The following is a 14,165-nucleotide window of genomic DNA, read 5'->3' as shown; positions in this document are numbered from 1 at the left end:
CAAGATAATGGAACAAATCATTGCATTTATATAGTGATTTTCTAGACACTCACAGTGGAAATGGCCTCCTGTAACACCAATAGTGTAGCACCCAACCTTGGGGCTATGTGAGCTCAATGGCTGCCATACACCGGTACCGGTACACAACACACAAGACTAGAGATACGAGGCTTGATATCAACCAATTAAGGAGAGAGATGGTTATAGCAGCACATCACCCCCACCCTCATCCACCTCCACTGGCTCCCCATCAAATCCCGCATCACCTACAAAACCCTCCTGCTCACTTACTCGCACCTCAGTACCTCACTGACCTCCTCCACCCCTACACTCACTCAGTCACGGTCCCTGCGATCCACAGACGCTGGTCAGCTCTCCATCCCCCGAACCAGACTGCAGACCTTTGGGGACAGAGCTTTCAGTGTGGCAGCTCCCACCCTCTGGAACTCCCTCCTGGAACGCCCCAACTCATTAAAAAAACTCCTCAAAACCCCAAAAACTTCAACTTGGCCTTTAACCCCTAATTTCTCAATTTGTATGTTGTGTCTGTCCACTATGTTTGTTACTTTTGTTGTTGTTTGTTACTTTTGTTGTTTTTTCCCCCTATGTAAAGCGACCTTGGGTCTTCTGAAAGACGCTATATAAAACTAAGTTATTGTTATTATTACAGAGGACAACACTTTCCAACAGCACCAAATGGTACATGGCTCCATTTATATAGCGCTTTTATCCAAAGCACTTTACAATTTGTTTCTCACATTTTACCCATTTCACTCACACATTCACACACCAATGGCGGAGGCAACCATGCAAGGTGCCAACCTGTTCATCGGGAGAAATTAGGAGTTAAGTGTCTTGCTCAAGGTCATTTCGACACGCTTCCCGGGAGGAGCGGGAATCGAACCGGGAACCTCCAGATTACCAGACGACTGCTCTACGTCCTGAGTCACTGTCGCCCCTGACAGATAGGAAGGAACCGAGACAAGAAACTCTCTAGCTACTTCCGTCACCAGCTCTGGAAAAATAAGCAGACAAGGGACTCTATGAAATGAATGGAACGAGACGTAAAATGGCTGACACCAGTAAAAGTAGAGGAGGCTTGTTTGATTGAGCAACAGATTTGCCATGTTTAGGGTCTTAGAAACATATCGACATTTTAAACTCAGAATGTCATTCACCATATATTTTTGAAAAGGGATTTTTATTATATTTTGGGTGCATACTGGTGATGAATTTCACCTTTTTTGAAGGTAAAGGCTGTGCCGCCACACGTGAGTCGCTCCCTGTGAAACTGTTGAACCCTCCCTCTTCCCATTTCCCCATGTGGAATGCACCTGATTGGATAATAAACGCGCTGCTAATTGATTGGTCCCCAAGAGTCAAAAGAACTTGCTTACTGCAATGTCTTCATATGTACTAGACAGACAGAGTGAAAAGAACTTGCGTCCTGCATAGGGATGTCCGATATTATCGGCCTACCGATATTATCGGCCGATATCGGCATACAAATTTGATATCGGAAAATATCTATCGGTTTCATTTTTTATTTAATTATTTAATTTAATATTTAATATATCGGCCGATATATGCAGGGGGGGGACCCTGCATATATCGGTTGATATCGGTATCGGAAATGAAGAGTTGGACAATATCGGTATATCGGTATCGGTAAAAAAGCCAATATCGAGCATCCCTAGTCCTGCACCATCTTCATACGTGCTGGACAGAGTCAAAATAACTTGCATACCATGACGTCATTATACATACTAGACAGAGTCAAAATAACTTGCATACCATGACGTCATTATACATACTAGACAGAGTCAAAATAACTTGCATACCATGACGTCATTATACATACTAGACAGAGCCAGAAGAACTTGCGTACTGCGACGTCTTCATACGTACTAGACGGAGGAGCCGGAGTCCACACACGTGCCTCCATTGCTGCACCTTACGAGGTGACACGGGGTGACTCCACACTGTCCCACACTGCGCCCGTATGCCGGGTGGCCCTCGGGACGTCCCAACGCCTGGAACCTCCTGTCTCTCCTCGTACGAAACTGCAGATCAAAGATACACCCTGTTGAAGGAAACACGGAAAAACACAGCTGTCTGTTAAAGGGGCACTTTGCAATGCTGCAATTCTATTTAGCACCTAATCTCTCACACACGTCCAAAAATTCCAAACAGTTTTGCACACGTTCATTTAGTTTGACAGTTATTGAGAGTATACAAGTTTTAATATTTGAGACAATGAATCCGTGTGCTGTGTTAATTACAGCTCAATGAAAGGATACGGTTGCAGTCCCTATAAGATGAGGTATTGCTAGTTTTTTTTTTATCTACATCCTTTCATGGTGCTGTAATTAACTCATAATTCGACTATCAGCCTGAAAACAATAACAGCGTTTTTATTTTCATGAAGATCAAAAGTAATAGTTGGTGAAGACACATACTGCTATGTAATTGATTAAGAAACACGCACACTGTATTAACACAATCAGTGAAGATAGAAGATGGAAGAAAAAACACGACAATGTGTTTTTGCTTCGTATTTCATTTAACCTAATGTCAAACCTTTATTTAAACTCGAAAGGCAACTGAAGTTTCCCTCATTTACAGTCACGTACAGTCAAGTGTACGTACAGAGTTAAGCAAAACAAAGGTATATAAAATCACTCGGCATATAAAATCACACCAATAAGACAAGTAAGGATAACAATCATGTACATGTACAACTAGATTGACAAAGGTTGGAGATCAAGGTTTTAAACTCTGCAACAGAGGGGATAATCTCAAGCTTTAAGGACTGTTGGAGTTCATTCCATGAGCTAGAGGGGCATCATAACAAAATGCAGATTTACCCTGACCTTAAGGACCAGCCAGTCACTAGAACGGGTTCCATCCATAGGTACCAAAATTCCAACAATGTAGTATAAGGAGGTAGCTTACCAATAAGGGCCTTAAAAATGAACAAATACAACCAACCTTCTCATAAAGGACACAGTGATGACGTATATATCATTAGTAGTGCTGTCAGGCGATTAAAAAAATGTATCTAATTAATTACAGGATTTGTAATTAATTAATCTAATTAATCGCATTTTAATCGCATAACCATTTTATGCCTGATATTCTATATTCTATAATCATATTTCAAATTGCATGTGTCCGGATGGCAGAATTCAGTACAGTATCTACAAAACTTTCTGTTTAATCATCTTCCATCTATTAATTTGCTTAGATTTTTCAGGTCTGGTCAATTTGAGCATAGTGTTATTCACAGTCAAAGATAATTTATTTTTTTATTGATATTCTCATTTGGTTCATTACAATTTACTCAAGCCTAGTAACAGACACAGTATTTCGGACACTGGGAATACATTCCCTGAGATCCATAGATGTCCCTAGAATCAGATACCAAGAACATGCAAATGGACCATATAAAAAAAAGTCTGTAATGTGTATTCTACGTTCTTATGGAATGAATGAGATAAAAAAAAAAAAAAATTGTAATTAATTTTGAGTTAATTTTCATAACGCGATAATTTGCTGTGTAATTAATTAATCTAATTAACGCGATAAACTGACAGCCCTAATCATTAGTGATGAATCTGAGGGCAGAGTGATATACAAAGTGCAAGGATATAAGGGTTGAGGCCGCAGAATGCCTATAGATTACATCACCATAGTCCAGGACTGATAAGAAAACTGCTTCGACTACTCTCTTCCTACTAATCAAAGGAAAGCTGGTTCTGCTTCTGTATAGGAAGCCAATTTTCTGTTGCAGCCTGGAGGCAAGGTTGTCCACATGGAATTTGAATGTAAATTTCTCATCGAGCCACACACCAATATATTTATATTCAGTGACTCTCTCAATGCTATAGAACCACTTCCCGGAGGGTAATAAAGTAGCGAAAGTTGTAAGTTCTCAATGGCCAATTGTACAGAGTCAGCAATACAATACACAACAGTATAACCATTCAGCGAAGACGACACAATACCATTCATATAAATAGTGAAGAGGGTAACTTGGAGATAGGACGGTAGTTATTTAAATCATCTCTAACACCACCTTTGTGTAACGGTATCACATGGGCAGATTTTCCTGACACTAGGACATCTTCCTGTTGAGATGGAAAGATAAAAAAAATATCCGCTAATTACTCTGTAATTACACAAGCAGCCAGTTTTTTCCTAAATTATCCTCAACTGCAGGCAGAGGTCCTGGGATCTAAGGATTAAAGTCTAATACTTCATCGTGTGAAAAGGGACTAAAGGAGAATTGAGGGGTGTGATCCATGGATCCACATCCGGTATGCGTAATAATAACGAAACACTTAACAGAAAATGGATGGAATGGGGTTTGGAGTCACCATAAATATTTATCTTCAACGTTATGAATGAATGTATGATATCTCAAAAACGTAATCTCAGCAGCGTCTTAATCCCCCCCCCCCCCCCCACCCCACTGCATTAGTCATTGGCATAAACAGGATGCTGGGGAAATGTCATGCTCGCTCATGAATATTCATGTTGTGATGCTGTCTGCACTTGGCAGAACTTACAGAACCACAAATATAGACCGTCGACAAAGTCAGGCAGATGGATGGTCGGAGGAGGAGAGGGGGAAGGGGGGGGGGGGGGGGGGGTAGTTATTCTTTTGGTAACTTCGGAGATACAGAATGCGGAGAGACAGGACTGCGTGCAAACCCCGTACGAGAGGCGAGACGAATATGTATCCAGTCCACAGGTCACAGAATACGAGACGTGCAACCTGTCCACCAAAATGTCGTCAAGCCACTTGTTTCCGGCGACGTTGTTTTTTTTAGTTTGTTCTGTAGAGTATTCTTTGTGGACTTAAAAAAAAAAAAAATTTACCGTCAACATCAGAAGAACGACCTACGTTTTTCCAAAGCGACAATTAATCGGTTTGTTTTTTTAACACAAAGCCGACATATAAAAAAAATAAAAATCAGACCTTCCCTTTTATGTCAACCAGGCGATCTGATGAAGGAGGATCAGCATCCGACAGCCAGTCTGTCCTCTTCTTATTAGATCAGCCAGGCGTCGTGTGAAGTAATGGGCAGGAAGATGTTTATAGCCACGACTGGGTCTCGTCTGCCACCTCGTCCTCGGGGTGGAGTGTGTGTGTGTGTGTGTGTGTGTGTATGTCTACTGTGTGTGTGTGTGTGTACTGTGTGTCTACTGTGTGTGTGCCCAGCTCTGGTTGATAAGTGGAGGTTGAAGTGCATTATCTCTGTGTGTTCACTGCCAGCCATCATGATTAGGACTCAGGGAAGGTGACTCAGATCTGATTAGACGTTCATGAGTTCTCATTACATCAAGCGGACAGAAAGGTTACAGTTCCACTGTCGCAGGTGCTGCTGACGCTCACCCTGAGCCGTGGCACTTACACTATAGTCACCAGTCACACACACACACACACACACACACACACACACACACACACACACACACACACACACACACACACACACACACACACACACACACACACACACACACACACACACACACACACACACACACACACACACACACACACTCACAGACTCACACACAGTCACACACACACTCTAACACACAGACACACACACACTCACACTCACAGACTCACACACACACACACTCTAACACACACACACACACACTCACACTCACTCACACTCACAGACTCACACACACACTCTAACACACACAGACACACACACACACACACACACACACACACTCACACACACACAGACACACACACACACACAGTCACACACACACAGTCACACACACACACACACAGTCACACACACACACACAGTCACACAGTCACACACACACACACGCACACACACACAGTCACACACACACACACACACACACAGTCACACACACACGCACACTCACACGCACACTCATACCTTAGGAAAACAAATATCTCAAGCTCTCATCGCTCTTGATTGAATTTACCATTGTGTACTCGGGAACCGAGGATTTATAGGGATGATAACCAGAAGGAAAAACACAGGAGGTGACTTCGCTCCTGGCGAATATTAAAGATCTTGTTTGCCACCTCTCGTACTGTCGCGCTGTGATATTTTCACAACAACAAGCGGCTGAGGCCAGTAATGGAGGCGCGCGGCCAGCCGAACGGAGAGAGATACGATGATAGTCACGGTGTGTGATCGCCATCACCGTTACGGGGCAATCCCGCCCGCGGCACTCTGTGTGCAGCATTAGCCCGAGCACGATGGAGCGCTTCCTGGGATACCTGCCGCCGTTTTTAAGGTCACCCGGGTCTAAACAGAAACGACGCTGATTATGACAAAGATTATTGGTTACCGTACCCTCGCACGCGTTACTCCTCGCCACTGAGAGATCGAGCTGCGCAGGTGAAAAGATGCGACTGCTGTTACCTCAAGTACCGGAGGGGACTTGTGCTATGTATGACTTAGTCCACATTGCAGCCGGCTTGTGGGAGGCAAGAAACAGCGTTCGTGACAGGGGAGGGTTGAATTGGATGATACGAAATTGGGATGGGAGAAAATATAGAAAATGGGAGAAAAAGTGGATAAAAAAAAAAAACTTTACAGGGTGCAATGTGATTAAGGTGGCGCGGATACAGCCAACCTTCGGAGAGCGCTCTGTTCCGGCCTCGTGTTGCGGTTCCCCGTTAACCCCTATCTGTGATTCCAGACCTCCGCCCACCGCGGGGTGAAGACTCACTGGCCGCGGGTCCTACTTACCCTGGAAGCCGTTGCGGAAGAGTGCGCCCTGGGGCAGTAGTTCAGGGTTGAACTCGTTGTAGCCGCCCACGTAGAGCTGGGTGAGCACATCCAGGCCCGCCAGGGGACCCGGAGACGATCCGGTCCGATTGCGTTGTCCGTCCACCTAAAAGAAAACAGAAGGACAGAAAGACAGTATCGTATTGTTTTTTTTTTTTTTAAACGCATTGCACTTTAACCTGACGGCTGTCGATTTGAGAAGGAATCGACAAAACCTATGAAACCTTCTCCTGTCAATCTTAAGTTGTCTAAAGTTAGACTGAAAGGTCAGTTTATTTCTAGATGGTTTCAGTGGAATTGCATTGCTGGGAAACGATGGTCATGAATGTAACTCTAGTTATATCAGTTAGCTCACACACAAAGCTAGCACAACAGGTAAATCCCAAACAGCCATTGGCATCTGAACATCAGTCTACTTTTCCAGCCAGCCAATCATATCGCCGAAATGATGCGGGAAGTTTTGCATAACCCCCCCCCCCTATATAGGATAGTTCATTGGCTTAAGCTTTGAAGCTGTGCGCTAACTCATATAACTAGTTACATTCGTAGCCATCATCATAGCGTGTTGTGTGACATAAACGTGTTTTTACGTTTCTGGGCGCCAATCATTGAGTGCCATAAACGTATATATACGTTTTTGGAACGCTTGATCTTTTTACTTTGATCCCCGTTCTACACAGTTGCCCAGAGCGATCTGCATCATTTAGGCACGTCCCGACAATTTGGAACTGCAACTACAGCGTGTGGCAACAAACTATTATTCCCATGCTGGACTACAAGTAATGTTTGTCGAAATGGGCCACACCGTGTCTGTGAGGGCTGTGTGTGTGTGTGGGTCATGAGCAGATAACAGGGACTCTTAAAGTTATCCATGAAACGGACAACCACTAGACTGCTTACGCAGATATTTTAGGAGAGGGGAAAAATTAAACAACAGAAAACAACATTTACAGGTGGAAATCTCAAAGTGAGTAATTAAGAAAATAAATCAAGTCCCAAAAAACAGGACTACTCTCAATAAAGAGGTATAGTATAAAAGTAAATAAGCCACAAAGACACCTCCTAATAAAGGAGTTTATATTGGAAAAAGTTAAACAATAAACCTAAGGGAGTTTATGTGTAGAATCATGTGAGTAGCCTAAAATAAGAATGACTACCATAAAGCTCAATTCTGAATCAGAGATCAGACTACACTTCAATATAATGAGCGTGACCAAAAGGACAGCCAACACTAGGAAATGAAAAAGCAGTTGACACTGCGATCTCCAAACTTAAATAGACTCCACATGGCCATAGGCACAGCTGCACTTCAGGTGCAATCAAGCCCACACACCTGCCGACCCATGAGGCAATTAACCACAGGGAACAGGGATTGACAGCTATCCCTCACAGAGAGGTGAAATAAAGCAAAAATAGACAGCTGTCCCTCACAGAAAGGTGAAATAAGGCAAAAACCATGACAGTGTCTCTACAGCTATAATACAGAACACAAACACAGCTTCGCAAACATAGTGCAACGACAAAATAAACGACTAGAAAGGCAGGCATTCTAAAGGTAAATTAACCAAACAGCGCGGCACTCAAAGTGTTAACAGCTGCGACACTTGATAAAGAAGTGTACAGCGAATCAATTCTTAATTTTCCTGCTTGTTGTTATATCGTTCCCTCTGTAATTGGCGCCTGCCAGTTTGCAGGTAGGCAGAGCAGAACTAGGGTGTGTTCTGTTTGCATCTTTCACATCCTTGCCCCCTTCTCTCCCTGACTTCCTTTATGTGAGCCCTCTATAGTACTATGGGCCTTCTGTGTCTCCGAGCGAGGGCGAGTGGTCAAGGGAAGGGAATAGCAATTCAAAACAGAGCACAGCCTCAAACAGCTTATTATTCAGGATTTCTTTATATATATTTTTTTATGTCACAAACTCCATTGACAAAGCACACTATCCGTTTTACCTGTAGAACTGCCGTCTTAGTTTGGATCCACGGAAATATTAGTAATAATATTTATTTTTTAAGTGTTGCGTCAAAAGAGATAAAGAAAAAGGCTGCCGTTTTCTCTGGTATCTCGGCTGCTCCTTGACGAGCAAGGTCTCCCCTACATTTTCAAAAGCCTAGAGAAAGCTAGAGAAAATAGTGCATGTTAAATAAATTATATTCATTGTGTTGTGTGTGCGTGCCTTTAGAGACCTATTTCAGAACCAACCTGAGGCACACAGTGTGCTCCCTCTCCTCCTCCCTCTCTTCTCCTACGTTACTGCAATAAGAGCAGCCTTCACTTGGGCCAATTCCAGGAATATGATTTTATAGATAGCCTATCATTTATATGTTCAAAAGTTGTCATGAGTTGTCATGGTATGACAAATACAAATGCAGCTACTGGTAACGGAGATACTAAATAAAAACGTGGATTGCAATGCTTTTGTTCCCCAGACACACACACACACTGTTCCAAATATTATAAAAATATTTCCACTACTCTAAATAAAAAAAACAGAATGACTATAGTATCTTTTGACAACGTATCAACTGATCGTGAAAGTTCAGATCAGACACGGAAAACGAACTACTGGAACCGGGGTGGTATCCACTCCTCTGTATGGAACAACCCACAAATGTCATATTTAGGCTATTTATCATTCTTATGTATGAATAATTCATTAGATGATAGACTTTAGAAACAAAATCTTGAACATGGGCCAATTTGAATTTCGATAAGAGAACTGAGCATTTTTTCAAGATTTGTTTCTGACGTTCGTACCTGTAAGTATAATGCTTAAACCTTTTCTGCTCTACAAAGCTGATTTTGTTTTCAGAACATCACACAAATATTAGATTAGATTAGATTAAACTTTGATTAGTCAGAGAACAACAAAATATTTTGGGCAGCCTAGCCTACATATTAGTCTACAGGCTGCGTAAAAAGACCTGATTTAGCAGAGGAGTGAAGGCCTTGCTGTTCTACACTCTCAAAAAGGGTGCTAAATAGCACTAACAATGGTTCTTTGGCTTTTAATCATCTACAGCAGGGGTCCCCAAACTTTTTCCTGTGAGGGCCACATAACTTTTCCCTTCTCTGGTGGGGACCGGGGTCAGTTTGTAACAGAAAAAGTGTGACGATCGCAGGGGTGCCTAAACGTAAACATTTATTGTTTTCCAGAAAGCCACACATAACCAAATATTAATAACCCTTTCCGGGATCTTCACAGAAAAAAAAGTCAGGAAATAAATAACACTATTTATGAAATAAATATACAGTACCACCTACAGACCACCTAGCTCTAGCCCTGTACTATTTAAAAGCACAGTGCAGGACACACTCAAAGGTTATCGCACCTCAGAGATGGCAGTGGACATGTATGACAGGACAAAGGCCATATAATGGCCTTGTTGGGATTGAGGAACATACTACCAGCCAAAGGAGGAAGCAGAAAAGGATGGACGAGTATGTAGTTGAGTCATCTTGTGGCACAAGCTCAGACTTCAGCTCAGGAGATCAGCTGAGACAGAGACTGTTCTATCCAGTCCTCGACAGAATGCTGCAAGAGCTTGAGAGAAGGTTCTCAGGAGTTGGAGAACAACTTATGAGAGGCATACAGGCATGTTATCCAGCCTCAGACCAGTTTCTCTCAGTGGAATTGCTGCAACCCCTCGCCACACATTACAATATCCAACTACTGCCAGAGGAGATCACAGTTGCAAAGTGTTTCCTGGGCAGGACGCGTGTAGTCTTTTACCAACAAACTTGCAGTTCCGCGTTCGGGTTCTGCGATCTGATTGGCCACTGATGTACGCTCTCTCTACGCCCAAACAGCGCGTTACGCTAGTTCTGCCTCTAACCTCTAACAGCCTGCAGCCTGCTAGCATTATCCAATTCATATCAATCGAAATAACGTATTGTTTTCATCTCTCTATATTAACGTGATTCCATCAACACGCATGGGGCCAGGGACGGTCCACACACCGCTATCAGTGTTCTTCTTCCCCGCCAATGAAGTATTCACCCAACGACCCAATACCGTGGCAACAACTACCGCACTACCGGTAGAATAAGTGCCGAGAACCGCGGGAAGTGATGCAAACTGTCTTGAGTTGCGAGGCCGAGGCCAGAACGACAGGAAGTTTTTGAATGGTGCTATATCCGTCCACCACTGCAAGATTGCGCAATAATGAGGTCGTGTTTTCAACATTTATGTTGTGTTGATGGAATCACGTTAATATAGAGAGATGAAAACAATACGTTATTTCGATTGATATGAATTGGATAATGCTAGCAGGCTGCAGGCTGTTAGAGGTTAGAGGCAGAACTAGCGTAACGCGATGTTTGGGCGTAGAGAGAGCGTACGTCAGTGGCCAATCAGATCGCAGAACCCGAACGCGGAACTGCAAGTTTGTTGGTAAAAGACTACACGCGGCCAGGACGCCTGTATTCGAATACCAACCGGTTCATGCTTCCGCGTTCGCGTTTTGCGCTCTGATTGGCCACTGCTGTTTCTGGTCGCACCAATCGTGTGACGGCAAGTTCTTTCGCCGGTTAAGCTTAGGCACTCTTTCGAAGTTGGTTAAGGTTAGAGTTTGTCTTAGAGCATGGCGATAGAACGCCAGCCCTGATTCCAAACTCTAACCGCAACCAACTTCGACAGAGTCGCCTAAGCTTAACCAGTGATAAACTAGGCGTTAGGTAGTTTGCTGCTGGTCGAGGCGGAAATGGGTGCGTCACGCGATTGGGCGCACATGTCACATGACCAGAAACGCCTGTGGCCAATCAGATCGCACCAGAAACGGCAGTGGCCAATCAGATTCGCAAAACGCGAATGCGGAAGCATGAACCGGTTGGTATTCGAATAGACGCGGCCAGGACAGGCAGAGATGCAGTCCCTACTATCCAAAGTGCCTTTTCCCTCCTGGATGATAATAATAATAATAATGCATTTTATTTATAAGGCGCCTTTCAGGACACAACAAATGGTCAAATAACATCTGGATTGTAGGTAGCTTTACCTCCTTCCCTTGATCCACATCTCCCCCTTATGGCCGAAGGGGAGTTAATTAGGTGAAATCAATAGAGAAGCATTGTTTCCACCTGGATTCATTAGTTCAGTCTATTTCACGGAAGGAGCAGGTGTTCCTTGTAACCTTCTGTAGTGTGGTAGTGAAAGGGTTAATTAATACGTAAGTGAAGCACACATCACTTATACAAACTCATCTATATTCAGTAACCAAAGCACCTTCAGCCATCCTGTTCTTCGTGATCTGCCGAAGGTGACGGTGTGGATGTCCATCCCGCGGTTCAGCCGCTCGCTGACCACGGTTCCCACCCCTGATCCCAGGTTGAACTTGTGCACAATCCTGCCGTTCCGGATCCCCAGGACCAGGAAGTCATCTCCGTTGTCGCCTGGGAAAACAATGGAAAGGGTTCTTGTCTAGCCCTTGTGCCTTGTTAGGTAACTGACAGAGTTGTCACGTTAGTGCACAAAAAAAGATTGCATCACGTTCAAGGTAATAAAAAACTTAATTTGTAATATTTTGTTCCAATTCTTTTTTTTTATGAATACCACTATGGACCTAACTCAACATATATCTATCAAAGATTCCAAATATTTCCGTTTGTAGGGTTATGGTTAGGGTTGGGGTTAGGGTTGGGGTTAGGGTTGGGGTTAGGGTTAGGGTTAGGTTAGGGGACTGTTCCCCAACACTGAGCAAGTGTTGGGGTGGGCACGGGCACAGGGATGAGATTTTACCTTCTCCTAATCTTTCTGTCTGGGTAACCCTAACGCCCTAATGGCAAGAAATAAACCACTATGGACGGTTTGAAAGCTAATATTGTTAACTTTTGTGTTAGAGGGTTTCAAAATCTAAACTTTTCAAATTCTGTGAATATATGGAAAATAAGCAAACGGACACAATTTCATGACATTTAATCATCAACACAGTTGTACACACAAACACAAAAAAGGCTAAATACAGGAAATAGTTGCTAAGGAGGCACAAGGGCTAGAAGGCATTTTATTCAACTTAAAAAGGAACATGCCGACATTATGGGAAATGCGTCTTACCATCTTCTCCAGAGTCAGAGTTTAAAGCTAGTGTTTTGTACCTGTGTTTTGTCCTAAAGTTGTAGTTTATGCACAAACATCATCTAATCCCTGTTTATTCACGAAAAAGGGGAATCCATGACCAAAATAGAGACGTGGCTATCAGAATGAAGTACGATTGACATATTGCCGGTCTGATGTATAGAAGTGCTTCGCATCTAAAAAAGGAATAAAGTCATCTTTATTTTTTTTTATTCATAATGTCAGCCTATCGTCAAGTTGTATTCATATCAAATGTATTCATAACAGAGTTAATAATCCTTACATTCTCTTAGATTCATAATTGACCCTTGGAGGTGTATACAATCAAACCGGTGTGATTAGAATTTTGAGAACTCAACATTCTGGTGATGATTTGAACTATATGGCTGCTGCTCATTGAAACTAACAAGAGTTCTAGAATTCCAAATAGAATTCAGAGCACACATTTGACGGGGAAGAAACACCTCACCTCATACGATTGATATGAAAACGTACAATAAGATAGGATAGGATAAGATCAGATCAGATCAGATCAGATCAGATAAGATGAGATGAGATAAGATATTCCTTTATTGATCCTCTTGGGTAAATTCAGAGCAAGAAGTGGTTGCACTGAACAAACACATAAAAACCAACGATTGTCTTGAAGGCCAGTTTAAGCCATTGTTTATCAATATCATATCCAGCTCCTGTTAAGTTTAATTTCCCATACAGTACGTTCATCTCAGCTATCAAAGGCTGAACTTATCCAGCTTCAAAGAAATCGGAGTTGATAAATATTTTGTATAACGTAGTGTCCCCAGGATGACAATTCATCGGAGCAATTATCATGCAAGTTATTCATATTTCATCCTTTAAAAAAAAAAATTGTCACTTTTGATTGTGTCCCATTGCGTACGGCGGCTTCCCCTCCTTCATGACTTCATTATTCATGTCTGCTCTCGTCGGTCTCCCCTCTCCTTGATGAATCCTGATCTCGAGGGAGAAGAAGAAGAAAGTGCAGAAGATCCACAACCCCTTGTGTGTTTGTCACGCGCCGAGAGAGAGAGGGAGAGGGAGAGAGAGAGGGAGAGAGGGAGAGAGGGAGAGAGAGAGAGAGAGAGAGAGGGAGAGAGGGAGAGGAGAGAGAGAGGGAGAGAGAGAGGGAGAGAGGGAGAGAGAGAGGGAGAGAGGGAGAGAGGGAGAGAGGGAGAGAGAGAGAGAGAGAGAGAGAGAGAGAGAGAGAGAGAGAGAGAGAGAGAGAGAGAGAGAGAGAGAGAGAGAGAGAGAGAGAGAGAGAGAGAGGGTCC

This window comes from Notolepis coatsorum (assembly GCF_963971535.1).
Source record: "Notolepis coatsorum genome assembly, chromosome: 9".
Classification (NCBI taxonomy): domain Eukaryota; kingdom Metazoa; phylum Chordata; class Actinopteri; order Aulopiformes; family Paralepididae; genus Notolepis; species Notolepis coatsorum.
Note: the sequence above shows the minus strand (reverse complement) of the source record.